This window comes from Astatotilapia calliptera, chromosome 14 (assembly GCF_900246225.1).
Source record: "Astatotilapia calliptera chromosome 14, fAstCal1.2, whole genome shotgun sequence".
NCBI classification, from domain to species: domain Eukaryota; kingdom Metazoa; phylum Chordata; class Actinopteri; order Cichliformes; family Cichlidae; genus Astatotilapia; species Astatotilapia calliptera.
The window spans coordinates 33,884,869-33,904,624 of NC_039315.1; positions in this window are offsets into that span (position 1 = coordinate 33,884,869).

Here is a 19,756-nt window from a genome sequence, read left to right on the forward strand (position 1 = left end):
TCACTTAGCTTGATGGCCCAATAGCCGGAACGTGCGTCGAGGATGCTGAAAAAGTTTGCACCTGTAAGCTTGTGTGTCACATCCTCAAGAGTGGGGAGTGGATAATGTGGTCTCATTATGGCTTTATTTAGAGGTCTTGGGTCCAGGCTCAGCCGGAGTTTGGGTCTTTTCGGGTTCTCACAGATTACCAGAGCATTGACCCATTTGGTGGGCTCTGTGACTTTTTCGATAATCTTGTCTCTTTCCATATTGTCCAGATCTGAATTGACCCGATCTTCGAGGGCAAAGGGCACTCTTCTTGGTGGGCACACAACTGGTGCGACAGTCGGGTCCACGGTGAAATTGCACTCACCTTGGAATTCCCCAATGCCTTTGAAAACATCAGAATATTCGCTCATGATGTCTGGTGCTTCGGTGGGCTGCCCTGCTTCCATGCTCTCCGTTACTGCGTACACAACCTTAATGAGTCCGAGGGCTTTGCATGCTCTGAAGCCTAATATTGGTGGGCCGGTGCAGTCAACAACATGAAACGTCTGTTCTGATTTTCGGTCTTTGTATCTGCTAATCAACTCACAGTGTCCGTTGACTTTGAGTGGGTGGCCCCCATAGCCAAACAGTTTGTCCTTGTCCTCCCTGAGTGGAGTTTGTAGCATTTGGAAAGTGTTGGCTGGTATGATGTTCGCTTGTGCTCCAGTGTCCAACTTGAACGTGAGTTTTATCTTATTTGGTCCCAGTAGTATGTCTGCAAACAGACTGTCTCCATTATCCTCTGCAGCTATGGTGTCTATGAACAGCTCTGGCTCTGAATCGTTAGCCTCTAGTACAGTGTGCACCTCTCTGTGTCCTGTTTTTCTTTCCACGTTGCTCTTAGATCTGCATACTTTTGCAAAGTGGTTGAATTTATTGCATTTCAGACACTGCTTTCCTTTGGCTGGGCAATCAGTTCGTTTGTCGTGATTCCTCCCACATGCCATGCAGGCTTTGTTTTGGTGTCTGAAACTTTCACTTGCTTTGCTGGTTCGTGGTAAGTTTTGTGGTTTTGCGCCTTTGCGACGTATGGCATGCACTTCATGGTTGTCGTTAGTCATAGCTTTTAGCTGTGACTGTGCTAGCTCATAGGAACGGGCTATGTCTATAGCTTTCTCTAGCGTAAGAGTCCGTCCTTGGCTAAGTAGCTTCTCTCTGACGTGAGGAGAGTTGGTTCCAAAAACTATTCTGTCTCTGACCATTTCTTCACTTTTTTCATAATCACAGTCTTTAACAAGGAGTTTTAGCTCTGTGACGAAGTGCTCAAAAGACTCACCGCTGTCTTGCATTTTTTCGTGGAATTTGTATCTGGCGAATATAGGGTTAGCTTTCGGCGTGAGGTACGTTGTGAAGCCGTTGTAATACGTTAGCTTAGCTTCGTCTTCTGTTAGGTTCCACGTATTACTTATATCTCGTCCTTTGTCTCCGATCCACAAAAGTAGAAAGCTGCACTTTTGTTCCTCTGACTTGTCTTTGAGTGGTCCAGAAAACATTAGCTCCACATGCTGTTTGAAGCGGCGCCAGGCGTCGGGTAGATTGGACGAGTCCCAGTCCATTCTCGGGGCTGGTACACCATAGGCTTCCATTTTCTTCCTCTTTTTTATTTATATATTTGTTTTTTCGAGTGGGTCCGCTGAGGAGTTACTCACTCTGACACCATGTTGTGTCTTCACTGCTTATGAAGAAATCGCCTCGGAACTGTCATACAGGTTCTTTTATTCCGTAGATATAGAAAAACGTATCCACACACTGTAAACTGCTAAGCTAGCACATGAACACACAACCGGCGTACCTATCTACTTCAGGTGATTTTCAAAATAAGAGTTCGAACATTACAGAGTTTATCAATGCAATTACACCAGAGAGATTGGTTTGAGTTTTGGAGAAAAAGTAACACATCATCCGCATAAAGGCTGATTTTATGTTCCATGTTCTTGCATTTTATGCCCTTAATTACTGTATTCTGTCTAATTGCTGCTGCTAGTGGTTCAATAAAAATTGCAAACAGTGTAGGGGAAAGTGGGCATCCCTGCCTGGTGCCCCTCAGGAGACAGAAGCTGGAGGATGTTTGGTCATTTGTTTTGACGCAAACTGTTGGGGAATTGTATAATATTTTTAACCAGTTAATGAAAGAGGTTCCAAAACCAAATTTGTGTAACGTTGCAAATAGAAATTTCCAGTTAACTCTGTCAAATGCTTTTTCTGCATTTAAAGAAAATATTGTAGCTTCTTTGTTTTTACTGTATGAGTAGTCTATCAAATTAAGTAATCTACGTGTATTTGTTGAGTGCCTACCTTTTATGAAACCAGTTTAGTCAGGATGAATTAAGAGGGGGGTTATTTTCTCTAATCTCTTTGAGAGAGTTTTGCAGATTATTTTAAGGTCTACATTTATAAGGACTAATGGACGATAGCTTGAGGGATATAGAAGGTCTTTGCCTGGTTTTAGCAGGAGATTAATGTTTGCAGAATTCATATTTGGTGGAAGTCTGCCCTTTTCTTTGATTTTCTACAATGTTCTCTAAAAGCTGGTGCTTTTGTTGTCCAGAATTCTTTGTAGAATGTTTCTGCAGGAAAGCCGTCTGGACCTGGAGCCTTATTATTGGGCATACTTATCGGGGCTTCCTGGAGTTCACCTGGCGTCAGTGGCAAATCCAGCGGCATTACTTGAGTGTCTAATAATTTTGGAACAGTTATGTTGTCCAAAAACTGATCATTTTCATTTTTAGATGGGTTTATTTGTGGTGAAAACAACGTTTTATAGAAATCCCTGAAAATGTTGTTTATTTTTTTCGGGTCATATATTGTGTTCCCAGATAAATCTTGAACAGCACATATAGTTGTTTTTTATTTATTTTTTCTTAGCTGGTTCGCTAGAAATTGACTGGATTTATTACCATATTCATAATTTTGTAAGCGTAGTCTTTGTACTAAGAATTTTGTTTTTTTAAATTAATTATCTCATTTAATTCTAGTTTTGTTTTGTGTATTTTGCTCTATGTTTCCTGATCTTGGTGTGACACATAGCCTTCTTCTAGGGATTTAAAGTTTTTTTTTTAAAATCCTGAATATTTTTGTTTTCTTCTTTCTTTTTATGTGATGAGAAAGAAATTATTTTACCTCTCATCACAGCTTTCCCTGCTTCCCATAGAACAGAAGCTGATGTTCCGGGAGTGTCATTAACGTTTAAATATAGAGTCCATTCTTTTTTTTAAATATTTAGTCTATATATATATATATATAGACTAAATGACATTTTTGCCCTGAAAGAAAGTGATGTTGGCTTGACACACTTGGTAGAGCACGTCATTGAGACCAGGGATGCCCAGCCTATTAAAGTGCGCCCCCGCCGCCTGCCCCTGGCTCATCAGGAGGCTGCTGACAGAGAGTTGTGTGAAATGATGAAGGCGGGCATCATAGAGCCATCCGATAGCCTGTGGGCCTCCGCTGTGGTGATGCTGCCTAAGAAAAAAAGCCCAAGGATGCGTTTCTGTGTGGACTACAGACCACTCAACAAAGTGACAAAAAAGGACTCTTACCCCCTTCCCAGGATTGATGAGTCTCTCGATTTAGTAGCCGGATCCTCCTGGTTCTCCACCCTGGACCTGCGGAGTGGCTACTGGCAGGTGCCACTGTCCCCTGAATCCAGACCGAAGACAGCCTTCTGCACTAACAGGGGACTATGGCAGTTCAAAGTCCTGAGCTTTGGTCTTTGCAACGCTCCTGCTACCTTCGAGAGGCTTATGGACAGTGTGCTGGCTGGCGTCCCACGGCAACGGTGTCTGGTTTACCTGGATGATCTTCTAGTACACGGGAGCTCCTTTGATGCTGCCCTGGATGCCCTGAGACAAGTGTTGGGGAGGGTGGCGGCTGCAGGCCTGAAGCTGCACCCCAACAAGTGCCACTTCATGAGGAGGGAAGTGGAGTTTCTGGGCCACAAGCTGGGTCATGAGGGCATCAGCACTTTGGAGGAAAAAATTCACACCATTACTGAGTGGCCCACACCAGCGGACCAGAAACAGCTCAAAAGCTTCCTAGGACTGGCGTCTTATTACAGGAGGTTTGTGAAGGGCTTTTCCTCTATAGCTGCACCACTCTTCCGCCTACTGCAGAAGGACCGTGACTTCATCTGGACCCAGGACTGTCAGCAGGCATTCAACACCCTCCGCAGATCGCTGACAGAGTCCCCAGTCCTCGCCCCCCCTGACCCCTCCCTGCCTTTTGTCCTGGACACTGACACAAGTAATGTGGGGCTGGGAGCTGTGTTGTCGCAGGTTGGGCCGGAAGGTGAGAAGGTGGTGGCGTACTTCAGCCGGGTCCTGAAAAGGAGTGAGCGGCGCTATTGTGTCACACGACGAGAGCTGCTGGCCGTGGTGGCAGGGGTGAGACACTTTAAGTACTACCTGTGTGGCACATCATTTGTTATCAGAACTGATCATGCTGCCCTCCAGTGGCTGATGTCTTTCAGGGAGCCAGAGGGACAGGTGGCTCGCTGGCTGAGGAGCTCCAAGCCTTCAATTTCACTGTGGAGCACAGAGCAGGGACGCACCATTCTAATGCAGACGCCTTCTCTCGCCGCCCATGTGCTGCAGCTGGCTGCCGTTACTGTGAGAAGCGAGAGGAGATAGAGCGGGAACTCACAACAATAGACAGAGTAACACAGCTCGCCTGCAGGTGGTGGATGCAGCGGAGTGGAGGGCACGGCAGGAACAAGACACTGACCTGCTGCCAGTCCTGCAGTGGCTGGAGAGGGAGGAGCAACCCCTTTGGGATGAGGTCACTGGGTTTTCCATCTGTACCAGGGGGCTGTGGGCCAAGTTTGCCGCTCTCAGGCTGAAGGAGGGGGTGTTGGAGCGTGCCTGGAAGGATCCTGCCACAGGGGATGAGAGGTGGCAGGTTGTGGTGCCAAGGTCGCTGAGGTCAGCTGTGCTGGAAGCCTGCCATGGGAGCACTGGCTCCGGCCACTTTGGGGTCTCCAAGACCCTCCGCCGCCTCTGCCAGGGCTACTACTGGGGTCAGCAGTGGAGGGATGTGGAGGACTTTTGCCGCAGCTGTGATGCATGTTCCTCGCACAAAGGGCCACAGGACCAGTCCCAGGCTCAGCTTCAGCAGCAACCAGCAGGAGCTCCAATGGAGCGAGTAGCTGTGGACGTCATGGGCCCATTTCCTCATACAGACAGAGGAAACCGCTATGTTCTTGTGGCCATGGACTATTTTACCAAGTGGCCGGAAGCATATGCCATCCCAGATCAGGAGGCTGAGACTGTCGCTGATGTATTAGTGGAGGGGATGTTCAGCTGCTTTGGAACAGCAGAGACCCTCCACAGTGACCAGGGGCGTAACTTTGAGTCCAAGGTATTTGCTGCCATGTGTGAACGCCTTGGGATTAAGAAGACCCGCACCACCCCACTTCACCCCCAAAGCGATGGACTGGTGGAAACGTTTAACAGGACGCTGGCCCAGCAGCTAGCCATCCTTACCTCAGAACACCAACGGGACTGGGACTACCATCTTCCCCTTATCCTCATGGCCTACAGGTCGGCAGTGCAAGACTCCACCCAATGCACGCCTGCCCTGCTCATGTTAGGGAGAGAGCTGAGAACTCCTGCAGAGTTGGCTTTTGGGAAGCCCCCGGACGCGCCAGTGGCACCACCAGGCCGGGACTACGCAAGGAAGCTGCAGGACCGGCTGGATTCTGCACATTCCTACGCCCGGGAGCAGCTGGCAAAGGCAGGCCTGTGCCAAAAGAGGAATTATGACATCACCACTAAGGGGAGGCACTTCCATGCTGGGGAGCTGGTGTGGGTCTACAGCCCAAAGAGAAAGAAGGGACGGTGTCCTAAACTGGATAGCAGCTGGGTGGGGCCCTGCAGCGTCCTGGAGCGAGTGGGGGAAGTTGTTTACAGGGTGCAGTTGCCTCCTAGAGGGAGGAAAGTGGCAGTCCCTCCCCTCCTTCCCTGAGGGACGTGTACAGAGCTCCCATGACCCTGCACAGAGGGAGCCCCGGCCGGACCTGCGTTCCCCTCCCTCGGACTTTTCACCTCAAAGCCCCGAAGCTCCGTGTACACCACAGGAGGTCAAGGAGGGAACGTAGGCTACCACCCCGCCTCAGAGACAGTGTTGTTCCCTCGGGGACAAGGAACTTATTGCTGGGGGGGCAGTGTAACGATGGTTAAATGTTATTTTACAGTGACATGTTGGTTATCTCTGCACACTGTTGTTATTTCTTTAAGATACATGTTTGGTTGTGCTGCAGGAAATAGGGAGTTAATGTGTGCAGGAAGGGGAGGGGGGTTCTGGTTGTGGTGGTTGTTGTGTGACTGTGCGGGGCCGAAGTGAAGTGTTGTACGAGGGCTCTCTCCCCAGAGTTAACGGCCCGTTTGCCTGTGTTGCCGAATAAACGGACAGACTGAGATCCAACCGTCTGGTTCTTGTGAATGTTACAATATTTTTAAAAAGTGTATTCCAAGTGTTACAGAGCCTATTTGCATGGCTTTTGAAGATGAAAAAGCTTTATCCCTTTGACCTGTCAATCCATCTGGAGCGTCAGTCACACACACAGGAATAGCATCAATGTGCATGCCTCATCCAGTAAGCAAAAGATTGAGAGAGCAGAGGGGAACACATAAAGATTCCTGCTGAGCTTTTCATGGTTCAATGAGGATTAAGCTGGAGAGAAAGGAGTACTGAGGGTTGTATACTGTATGTGTGAAAAAATATGTATGTTTATACCATACACAAGGTGTATCATAATTACAATTAAACATGATAATCACAGGGGGAAAATATATTGATTATTAAGATTATACACCTGCATTAGAATACAAACTAATCCACAATTCTTTTTAGAGATATGTGAGAAGCTCTGTCGCTTTAGCTGATTACATCAGGGGTAAAGAAGTTCCCTCAGTGTCACCTGCTGCAGCTCCAGAGTTAATTTTTTTCTGTCTGTCTAAAGGACTGCAGTATTGCTCCTCTGAAGTGTGGATGGTGTTTTGGTTCCCACCGCTTGCCTGCAGCTACTAAGTCGGCCATCTCTGAAGTGTGAAAGCCAGTCTTTAAAAGCACAGGATTGGAATTTTCTTTGGAGTTTTCCAAAGACGCCACAGACTACAGGATTATGATAGCTAAAGGGTTGTTTTGCTACACTCTGACATAATGAAACAAGCTAAACAGCCACAGGCAAGGCACAGCACTGTGGTAAATCGAGCCAACTCCCCGCATGAAAACAGCTTGTATTTTGAGGTAACACTGCTGCAAAATCTGTTCTAAACTAGATTTTATTTGCAAAAGTACATTCTTCTGTTTAGTTTCACACCATCAGTTATAATGTACCTGTCTTATCAACACAACTCTACAGCTCTACAGCCCTATTTAAAAAAAAAACAAAAACAAAAAAACGTGTAAAGTATAATTAAGCAGAATTCAGTGACCTGGACAGAAGTCATGTAAAAGCTTGGATATAAAAGCTGAAACTGATAAATCTTTTTTTCTTTTTCTTTTTTAATATACGAATCAATTTGGCATTATCTTAGTTAGTCGGAAAACATTTGTAATGCAACTAAATCGCATGGCAGGATGCTGTAAACGGACCAAACGTCAGAAGTCAGGAGAACAACTGAGAAAATCCATCCACAATAGAAGGTTAGTATTTAGTATTTAGTATTTATTTATTTATTGTCATTGTCAAGAACAATGAAATTGCGTTTGGGGCTTCCATACAACCCAAAAAAAAGAAGAAAATAATAAATACCCCTTAAAACCCAAGTGTACATATTTAACCCAGTGTGACTCCAATGCAATAAGACAATCCTTAGCAATAATGTTCGTAGAAATTCAGACAAAGACCTGAGAAACATGACAAAATACAACAATGCAACCCATTCAATATTATTGTACTGTGAGATATGATATCAGATATGATAGTTATCTATTTAAGAAAGAGGGGGGGGGGGGGGGGCAGGAGGGGGAAGAGAATAAAGATATGATGCACCAATGCAGACCAGTTCATTGCTATTAAGAAGTTGGATATGGTTATTGTCCGTGAGAGGGGGGCAGAGAGTTCAGGAGCCTCACAGCCTGTGGATACAGGCTGTTGGCCAGTCTGGATGTTCTGGCCTGTATAGACCTGTACCTTCTCCCTGAGGGCAGCAGATGGAAAAGGTGGCGCGCAGGGTGATGTTGGTCCCGCAGGATACTGTGCACCCTCCTCAGACAGCGAGTGGGGAAGATATTACTGATCTCTGGCAGACTTGTTCCAATAATTCTGCCAGCTTCTTTCACCACCCGCTGGAGTGCTTGCTGATCGGCCTTGGTGCAGCTGGGGAACCACACTAGAAATCCATACGTCAGAACGCTGCTGATGGCACAGTTGTAGAAATTCAACATCAGAGATCTGGGAATGTGTGCGCTCCGCAGTCTCCTCAGGTAGTAGAGGCGCTGTTGGGCCTTCCGTACAACTGAGGTGATATGGTTGCCCCAGGACAGGTCCTCGGTCACAGTTACCCCCAAGAATTTAAAACTGCTCACCAGAGGTGTGGACTCGAGTCACATGACTTGGACTCGAGTCAGACTCGAGTCATTAATTTTATGACTTTAGACTTGACTTGAAATAATGTTCTAAGACTTGTGACTTGACTTGGACTTTTACACCAATGACTTGGGACTTGAATTGGACTTGAACCGGTTTACTTGAAAAGACTTGATATTTTACCCCAAATATAAAATTTAACATGCATATTATATAGAGATTGAAAATGTGACGTCATTCACGGGTAGAACCGCAAAGGATTCTGGGAACTCGTGGCAAGCGGTACTAGCGCACGCAGGCTTTCAATTGAAATCAGTCACACAGCGATAAAAAGAAACACAAAAATGTCAAGAAGCTGTTGTATTATTAACTGCAATAGCCGGTCGCATGACATCCACGGGAAGCCGACGGGTAAAGAGATCGGTTGTTATCGGATTACGTCGTTGAAGAGAAATTGTTCGAGCCGTGTTTCCGAAGTAACAAAGACGCGACGGATGGCCTGGATCATTCAAAGATCAAATATAACGTCCCAGAACACTCCAGCTCACAGGTTAGTCTGCTCCAAGCATTTACACGAAGGTCAGTGTTTTTTAGTAGTTAATACGTCATTTTCATAACATAATTGGTGATATAGGTTACAAGCAAGTCTGGCGCTGAACAGAAATTGTCGCGCTATGCTCCTTTATTTATTGTGCATAAATAGTGAATTGTCCTGACACAATATTGCGTTTCGCTTCTGTTATTATGGTACACTGACAAAAACATATACTTTTATTCACAGGATAAAACAGGTTTTTTGTATCACTAATTGCCCAGTACGATTACAGCATACAGTATTATTGTCACTGCTACATTTCTGTGATGCTACCAGAAATTATTTCCACTACTAATTAATTACCGTTGAGCTCAAAGGTCCTATTAATAAACGGTTAACGAATGTGTATTTATGACGACGATTTGTGAGACTGGTAAACTTATGATACGTACGATGGTCTTTCGTTCTACACGGTGCATTTCAAGGTCCTGTACCCATCCGTCGGTAAACTGTACCTGGGCTTGTTGCAGTGACCGGAAGTTACTAAACTTCATGAGTGTATGCACTCACTCCAAGAAGCGTATAATTATAAATATGCATATAAATATGCTACGATGAGATAGCTGACTTCATCTAACTAGCAAATGTTGTCCAGGCTACGTTGGTGATACAGTTTTTTTTAATGTGTATATTTTTGTCATGCGATTTTAAAGCTGGTCCTACAACCGCATCCAAGAATGACATGCAGCTTATCTCAGAACTGTCGGTGAAAATTATTCTTGGAGCTAGGTTTAATTGAGCTGCATTTTAAAGAGGTGCAATTTCACAATTTGTGTATATTTTCTAAGTTCACTATTTTGTCATGTGTTGAGAAAAACACAGATTTTAAAATTACATGGTCTAATATTTACATTTAGCATAACTGCAACATGCTTTTTTCGTTGTTTTTTTTTTAAAGACTCGAAAGGACTTGAAATTCAAAGTTTCAGACTTGTGACTTGACTCGGACTTTTACACCAGTGACTTGAGACTCGACTCTGACTTGCCTGACATTACTTGAGACTTGACTTGAGACTTGAGGATAAAGACTTGAGACTTACTTGAGACTTGCAAAACAATGACTTGGTCCCACCTCTGCTGCTCACCCTCTCCACCGCCTCACTGCCAATGAAGAGAGGCAGATGGTTGTTATGACCCCTCTTCCGGAAATCTACAATGATCTCCTTGGTCTTTTTGGTGTTTAAGACCAAGTTATTGTCGTGGCACCATGACTCTAGTTGTTGCACCTCTGTCCTATAGTTTGTCTCATCATTGTTGGATATAAGTCCGAGCACTGTAGTGTCATCTGCAAACTTAACAATGAGATTGGACGCGCAGGAGGAAATACAGTCATGGGTGAAGAGAGTGTATAGCAGAGGGCTCAGAACACACCCCTGAGGGGCACCGGTGTTGACCACAAGGGTGGAAGAGGTGTTCTTACCCACTCTGACACTCTGTCTACGGTTAGTGAGGAAGTCCACAATCCAGTTGCACAGAGAGGAGTTAAGTCCCAGTTGGTGGAGTTTGGGACGGAGTTTGTATGGCCGGATGGTATTAAAAGCCGAGCTGTAGTCTACAAAGAGGAGCCGTGCATAGGTGTTCCTGTGTTCCAAGTGCTTCAGTAATGTGTGCAGCACTGTGGCGATCGCATCCTCGGTTGACCGGTTCTCCCTGTATGCAAACTGGTGCGAGTCCAGGGATGGTGGAAAAGCAGCTCTGATGTGTTTAATGACCAGTCTCTCCAGGCATTTGGCGGGAATGGGGGTGAGTGCCACAGGTCTGAAATCGTTCAGACATGTGACATTTGACTGTTTTGGGATGGGAACGATGGTTGCTGCTTTGAAACAGGATGGTACCAGTGAACAGGACAACGAGGTGTTATATATAGAGGTGAAGACGTCCGCCAGGTCCGCAGCACAGTCTTTTAGCACCCGGCCCAGCACTCCATCCGGCCCGGCCGCCTTCCTGGTGTTAATGCTCCGGAACACACGCCTCAGCTCATGAGTGCTCAGGACCGGAGCAGGGTCGGTTGAGGGGAGAGGGGACAGGACAGGGTCGGTGTTCTCCCTGTCAAAACGGGCATAAAAGAGATTTAGATCCTCAGCCAGAGTAGAACTGTCGGCTGAGGGTGATGGTGTTCTTCTTTTGTAGTCCGTGATAGCCCTGATGCCCTCCCAGACCTGCCTTGGGTTTGTGTTGTTCTCAAACCTGGCCTCGATACGCCTCCTGTGCTGCTGCTTGGCAGTCTTGATGCCTCTTCTCAGGTTGGCCCTGGCAGCACTGTATGCCTCCTGGTCCCCGGATTTGAAAGCGTTGTTCCTTGTTCGAATAAGTTGTTGAACTCCGTGTGTCATCCAGGGTGGATTATTAGGGAACACACGGAATCGTTTCCAAGTTGTTACATTGTCCACACAGAAACAGATGTAGTCCAAGACAGTGGCGGTGTAACTGTCCAATGCGACACGATTGTCAGTGTCCTGCACCTTGAATACATCCCAGTCTGTGCAGTGGAAACAGTCCTGAAGCATCGGAATAGCGTCCTGCGGCCATGTTCTCACGGTTTTGGTTGTAATCCCAGTGCTCTTGATCTTTTGTGTGTATATTGGGTGTAGCAGAAGGGAGAGATGGTCTGACAGACCCAGGTGGGGATAAGCCTGGGCTCTGTACGCATTCGCCATGTTGGTGTACACCTGGTCCAACGTTCTATCTCCTCTGGTAGCACACTTCACATTACGGTGGAAATTGTGAAGTACAGATTTCAGGTCCGCGTGGTTAAAATCCCCAGCCGCAATAAAGACACTTGTCCGGGTGTGCTACCAGGCTGTTATTGATGCTGCTGCTCAATTGTGCTAACGCTAGCTTAGCATTAGCATCTGGTGGAATGTAAACAGCGCAGATGTAAACGGCAGAAAATTCCCGAGGGAGATAGAATGGACGGCACTTTAACACCAACAGTTCTACCTCTGTACTGCACAGTTTTTCCGTTACCGTGACGTTCGTGCACCAAAGGTTGTTAATATAGATGCACAGCCCCCCGCCAGTCTTCTTACCTGAGTCCGCAGACCTGTCGGCTCGATAGGCGGTGCGGCCTGCTAGATCGATAGCCGCATCGGGAATGGCGCTGTCCAGCCAGGTTTCAGTGAAAATCATGCATGAACAGTTATTAAAAGTCCGTCGAGTGGCGATCTGCAGTCGTATTTCATTAATATACTGCAACAACATGGGAATAGATCAGCTGTGATAGAATACAGCATTAATGAATCAATGGTACAGAAGTGGAGGAAGCAAGAAGAATGAGTTGAATAAAGTTTGATTTATCTAACTGCTTTGTTTTGCTTTGTTTTGTGCCTTATAATCCCGTGCACCTTATGGTCCAAAAAATACGTATTTTAATTTTTTTATTTGGCACACTGTAGTTTAATGTTGCAAAGCACCTCTGTTAGATTTTGTATTGTTGATTGTCATTTATGCTTAGAAATATTTAACCATATATGCTTAGAGGTGTATAATCAATTGTGTAGTGATAGGACTGATCTTTAGCAGGCTGTAAAGGCTTGGTGTGTATTCCACACTAGAATGCACACCCACAGTCTAGGAACATCAGAGAGGTCCTATCTTCTCTTTGTTGATATATGGTATAGCAAACACGCGTATATCTCTTTAAGTATAAGAGCCTTTTGTTTAGATAGATCTGCTAGACGCCTGGCACCAGCTTTGGGGAGTCTTCACAGGGTCACATCTTGACCTCACACAAATCACACCACACACACAGACACACACAGGCAAGGTACTCTTTGTGTGTATGTAGACGTCATATGTTAATGAACCTATGCATATTCATGTAACCTCAATAAAAGAACAGTGTTACGGGAGAACGAACTAGAGCAACTGGGGTCAAGCGAAGGAACGGCGGTTGTCCGGTTCTCTCCCGTGCACGAGAAACATGAAGAACTTTGCCTACTCGTGTCTTGCTTTGCTGTGTAATTATATTGTCTTCAACGTTCCAGCGGATAGGTTCAAGCTACAAACCTATCAACCTCTTTTTAACTTTAGTGGATACACAGCAAATTCAAAAGTGTTAAATGTTTTGGTGTTAATAGTCTTCTTGCAAAAGTAGAGTTAATTTTACTCTAAGCAGAGTCACATTCTTTTAATGTAACTCTGAGGTGTAAAATGATAGTAGTTAAAATCGAGTGTTAAAAATGAGTGTTTCTCTGTCAAATCTGGAGGTGTTACAATGGAAACATTAACTCTTGACCTCTTAACTCTGAACTCCTAGAGGGGCTATGACACCAACAGAGTAAATTCACAGACTCCGCCCCCAGCACGGCTCCAATCGAAGCTGAAGTGAAGCCGTTTCAGAACATTTTGCTCTACATATTTGAGTTGTTTGCCATGCTTGGTAAGTCATTTTTTCAAAGATTGTTTCAATTATTTCTATTAGCTTTTACTTCTGTGGCTCTTTGGAGTTGAGACAAAGCTGTGTGAAAGGCATTAGCCATGTTGCTCGCTGATAGCATAATATTCTGTTTTAGCTAGCTGAAAGGTATTGTTTGCGGGCAAATACCACAGCCTTGGGAAAAAAAGGCTTGCATGTGAATTTTCAGTCAAACTTTTGGTCAAATACTCCTAAAACAATGTTTAGAATGTGAAATGTTGGTATAATGGTGCTGCTTGAAGCCTGAAAACGATCGCCCATAAAAAAACAAAAAAACAAAAACAAGAGCAAACACCTGTTGCCTGTGTGTTTGTCTTTTGGGAAAATACTTTACACAAGTAATGGCTCAAAGAGGATTCCTTTTTTTTTTTTTTTTTTTACTGTGCTGCAATTGTTTACTGGATTATTTGTGCCATTAATTAGTGTCAACTAATTCTTATTCGATCTCCACACAGGATATGCTTGTGAAGATGGAATATGGGGGAGAGCAGAAGTGCGTTGAAGTTCCACAAAGGGATGAATGAAGGACATGCATATTGTATTGAAGAAATAAGTGATGAGAATGCTGTTATTTGCATTTACCAGCTCACCTATGTCAGACCTTTTGATAAACAAAATTCTAATGAAAGTGAGAACATGTATACTGTTACATCTTTCAGAAAATGTTTTGAAATTGTGGTGCACAGTTCAGAATAAATGTTTTTCAAAAACCATTGCATCTTTTTAGTAAATGTTTATTTCCAAAAGAAATTTCTAGAAGTTCAGAACAGTAAAATTCCCGCTTTTTAGAATGAATTAGAAGATAACTCTTACGTAGTTAAACTAAAATACTCTTTGAGAGTTAATATATAAACTCTTTAACATTTAACACCAAGTGTTAAATTATCAACTCCAGACAGATTTGGTGTTTAACACTAAATCAGAGTTAACGTACCAACTCTCCAAAAAGAGTTAAATTAACACTCTCTGGTGTGGACCCATATAGACACTTTAATAGTGTTGAAATCAAATCCGACAGTGTTAATTTGGACATGCTGGATTTGCTGTGTATTATACATGGTTATTATGGGCAGAAATCTGTGCCATCAGAAACTGAATTTGAATAAGTTAAATTTGAATTTGAATTGCTCAGATTGAATCTGAATTGTAACTTGAATAAATGCTTTTGAAAACTGAATTTGAATTAGTCTAATTTGAAATTGCATTTATGGTTTGAAAATGATCATCACTAAAGTGAAATTGCATTTTATATTTTGAAAATGAATAGATTTGCTTTGAAACTGCATTTTATCCTTTAAAAATTCAGCTCTCGAATAATTTCAGTTTCACTTCTCACCATTCAGTTTCAGTTCTACAATTCAATTTCAGTTCCAAAATTCAGTTTTTTGGAACTTACATCCGGTTCCGGTTCAAGCGCAGATTAATATAACTACGTTTTACTAGCGGACCGAAAGTGTTACTGACGGGAATCTACAGCGTCTTGAGCTGAATTACGACTTCAGAAGTCATTCGTCATGTCGAATGACCAGCGGATAAACTCTCAGGTTGGTAATAAATGTACTACATGTATAAGAACAAGTGTCATGTTAACAAATGATAGCCGTAAGGTAACTTTTATGCTTATTGCAGCTGCTAGCTAAAAACGCTAATTTAGCGTAGTTTGCCCTGAATTCAGCTTTGACAAACAAATATGATCGACTGTTTCTAGTAGAATTCCAAAGTTGTCATCTTGTACCCTCTCAGAGTACCCCTTTGTATGCTTGCAGAGACCCCTACAGTAGGGAAACATGCAAAACGGTGCCCAAACCTTTGTATTTTAGCTTTATTTATGCCTTACACAGCATCCAACTCTTTAGCTAACTTAATAACTTTAGCTAACATGAATAGTTAGTCTAATTCATTAGTGCAGCATCAACTCTAGATCTTTTATCTGCTTAATTTGTTACTGAAAAACAAAGACCTGGTTATGAAACTGCTTGACAGTCAGTTGTCCAAATACTTTTGAGCCTCTGAAACTGCCAGACAGTGTATAAAAATTATAAAAATAGCTACAATTCTTAAACAGTTAATGCCTTTTGTTTTGTTAAAACAATTTGATAAAATCTTAAATTATGGTCCTTCAATCACATGTTTTATTTGTGGTGTATACAGGCAAAATTATATAAAAAAAATGTTTTTGTTCAAACCCTCAATGGACTATGTTTAATTTATCATAAGCATAAAACATAAAGCCACTGGGACTTAGAAATTATTATCTTACAAACAGATCATATGGCCTAGCAGTATTGAGTCAAGTATAACTGGCAGTGAGTAAAACTCTGCAGTTAATAGTGAGACTTCCCATAACATTATTTTAGTGGTAATATTTGAAAGTTATTTTGTCCACCACTTCCCCTGCCAGTGGCGGACTCCCTCAGACATCGGTGCATTGGTGGTTCTTTGTGTCTGGGGATGGGCGTCCAGGTACACACCAGCTCACTCCTTGGCGGCCGCTTATCGGGGCCTGGAGCCTGGGGCTCGCTCGGGCCACTGTGGGTGGCCAGCCTCTCGGCCTGGGGCTCGGTCACTCAGGCACAGCTGGCTGCCGGCGGAGCTCACGGGCGCGTCACTGCAACTCCCCCTGGCTTCTGCTCCGCGGCTGCTGAGTGAGCCCTCGTCTGGGACTCTCCTCAGCTCTTTCTGGGACAGTGCGGCTGCCCCTCTGTTAGTCTTCCTTGGTCTCTTGTGTTCTGAGGGCCTCTGGATGTCTGGAGTATTGATCTCCTCCATACCTGCTTCATGCCCTGGAGGACGGGGCTGTGGCCCCCCCACACCCTCTAGCAGATCATTACATGAAGGAACCTTTTAAAAAAACAAGCGCGTCCATGCTCACAGGTGTACACACGGGTGCTCACACACACAAACTACACCTTTTTTGGCTCCTACCTCAAAGCACACTGTGTGCTGTTGATCTTATGTGCTGCACAATAATGTTTAATATTTAGTATTTACTGTCATATTCCCATATATCATTGTGATGTTGTTTATTCTATTACTCTTGTTCTCTTCTGCTTGTTTTCTTTTTTCTTTCTCAACAGGTGATCCAGGTGATCGATATATGCTTTTTCTTTTTCTTTTGTTTTTCCTGCCCATTCTGTTGGTTTTTGTCTTTTGCCCTTCTCCCCCATCCCTCTTCTCAGCTGTTTCTCTTTCCCTCTTTCTTTCTCCCCTTCTTTCCCCCAGTCAAGTCTGTCCCGTATTCAGCAAGTGAAAATAAAATAAACAATAAAAGGTGAATCAAATGGACCATTATGGCAAAGCTGGGATGGTCAATTTGGTAAAGTAAATCCGTTGGGCATCTTTCTTTGCCTTTAGACAATAATTCTGATGGCAAAAGAGCCAAACGGGACAGGGAAAAAAAAAAAGAAAAAAAAAAAGAAAGTTATTTTGTCAAATTTTAGCATGTTTCTTTTCAGTTTGATCTGCCATTACAATCAAACAAAGATGTATAAAGAAGGGATTGTTGGGAATACACTTAGACATCATATTTTTAGGAAGAAGTTCTCCTTCTATTCTGAACAGCACATTAACAACTCTGTGCCTAATGGATGTATGCTGCCTCCCCATGCCGTTAGTTTGCTTAAGAAGCAAATGGCTGTTTTCTCACAAAGGAAATTTCCTGTAGAAGATCTGTTGAGGGAGCTGGAGTTGCAAGTCACCAAGGGGCAGCCAAGAAAATTAAAGAATTTAGAGAGTTCCTGTAAAGAGCAGTGAGCCAAAGTCCCTCCTGAGATGCAAACCTGGTGACCAACATCTCACTGGTGTGCTTGTCAGCAAGGGTTTCTCCATCAATTAATAATAATACTTAAATACTTATTTTACCCGGTGACATGCAAATGAATGTGAATGAATGATTAAATACATTTTTTTTATGGATTTGTGGTTGATATTCAGTCTCTCTACATCAGATAAAGCTACCATAAAATTCGAGATTGTTCATTTCTTTGTAAATTCAGCAGAGGCTCAAATTATTATTTCACTCACTATACAAATAAACTTAGCACAAAAAGTAAGGAAATCTTCGTTTGGTCAGTTATTTATTTTTTTAACAATGCTTCTTCCTAATAAAACTTGTCCTGCTGGAGAGCATTTTGATTTCCCTTTTCATGTGTAAATGGTGCTATATTTGATATAAATAAAAATGTATTTGTGGGTTAAGCAGCAGAGTTCAGGACGTGAGTGGTACCGCCTTATTTGGCCATCGTTTCTGGTAAATCAACGGTGACAAGGAGTACCTGCAAGCATAGACCCTGCTCCAAGCCTGCAAGGTTTGACCGTTTTGGATATGGCCCTATCTATATGGCAACTGGTGTTTAACAAAATCGACTTGCAACATTTTTGTAGTGAGCCCCATGCCTAGGGACAGGTTCCACATCATGGGGGATGTCCAAGAAAGTGAAGGAGAAGACCCCACAAGAAGACCATTCACTCAACCTCTCAGTACTTTTGCAGGACAATATGGCACATGGCTCTCTACCCAAACAATCCAGAACAGACTGCACACAGCAATCTCCAGTCTCATAAGGCTAGAGATTGCCGTCAAAGCCTATGAGACTGGCCTTCTCTTTCAGACCCGTTTGCACAGGTGTCTGCAACATGTGCACTAGAACCTGAACGTTTGGAGGGACGTCATGTTCAGTGATGAGTCTATATTCTGTGTACAACAGGTGGATTGTAGGGTCAAAGTGTGGAGAAGATACCATAAAGTAACAGCTTTTGATGATGATAGTATAGGGCAGCATGTCCCTTGCTGGAAAAATAAGGCTTGTCATCACTGGAAGCCTGACCTCAACCCAGCAGAACACTTGTGGGATCAGCTTGTGTGTGCTGTTTGTGCCAGAGTTCTTCCACATGCTACTGAAGCTCCTGTTTGTTAAATGAAAGAACTGATGACTTGCCAAAATGTCTTGGTTTTTACAGATTTCAATAATCCAGTGCAATAAGCGACACCAAACAAGAGTCAAAAACAACATACGCTTTTTGGCACTGTCAGAGTTTTTTTAATGGTGGGATGGTTGAGTATGTGGGTTAATGAAATACTCAATTTTACTGCTCAACTCATAAATACATCTCCCTTAAAAATGGAGCAAATAAATAGGCTTTCCAGTGATATAAGATTTAAAGCCAAGAAATGTTACAACAAAGAAATAATTCACTAAAGTCCTTTTTCTGATTATTATATATATATTTGTGAGTGTCCTGCTTTTGTTCCTACTACTAGTTTTCTAGTTATTGGTGCTTTCAATTTTAAGTCAGTGGGTGCCTGTTAAACTGACTTGTTCCATTAACCAAACTCTGGTGAAATATCAGATAGACACAGAGCAGTGTGGGAAAATTCTCATAGACATCATATACTTGAACAGATTAAAAAACAAATTAAATCAGAATCAGAATTAGCATACTTTATTTTTCCCTAAGGAAATTAAATGGGTTACAGTTGCTCCAGTACAGTAACAGAAACAGACTAGACTATTTAACAATACAATATATTACAGGTTTAAGAAATAGCACATTATATACAAATCACTGAATAATAAATATCAAGGATTGACAGAGGTGAAACTGTAACAGGCTGCATGCTGGTTGATGCATGTGCACTGGAAGTGTGAGTGGAAATGACATTTGGGCGTCTGTTAGTATAGCATGCTCAAGTCTGTGCATTAAACACTGAAGTCCATTAGTAATGGCTTATATGAATAGAAGTCCTGCTGTACATGCTTATAGCAATACTTTAAAAAAATAACAGCGTCAGCTTTGATCTGCAGTTGCTAAGGGAGTCCAAGTCTGCTCCTGTTAACCAAGAAAATGCACCCAGAGAGGATGTTGCTTATTCATGTGCCTCAACAATAAGTCTGAATAATAAGAGCGCGCCTCTCCCCTGTCTCCACAGCAGACCTGTCACTCCTGCTTCACTGGGCTCATTTATATGTGACAATGTGTATTTGCATGGCTGTGGTATCTGTTCCTGAGTCAGACCTTTAGTACAAACAAGGAAGGAAATAAATGGGGTTAGAACAAGCTGTGGATGCACACACACTAAGGTAGAAGAGCAAGCTGGAATCAATAGCCTAATACATGAAAAGCCACTGACTCTGTTGCTGATGCAGAAAGGGAGACGTAACAGAGATTATCTTGGCTTGATAATGAC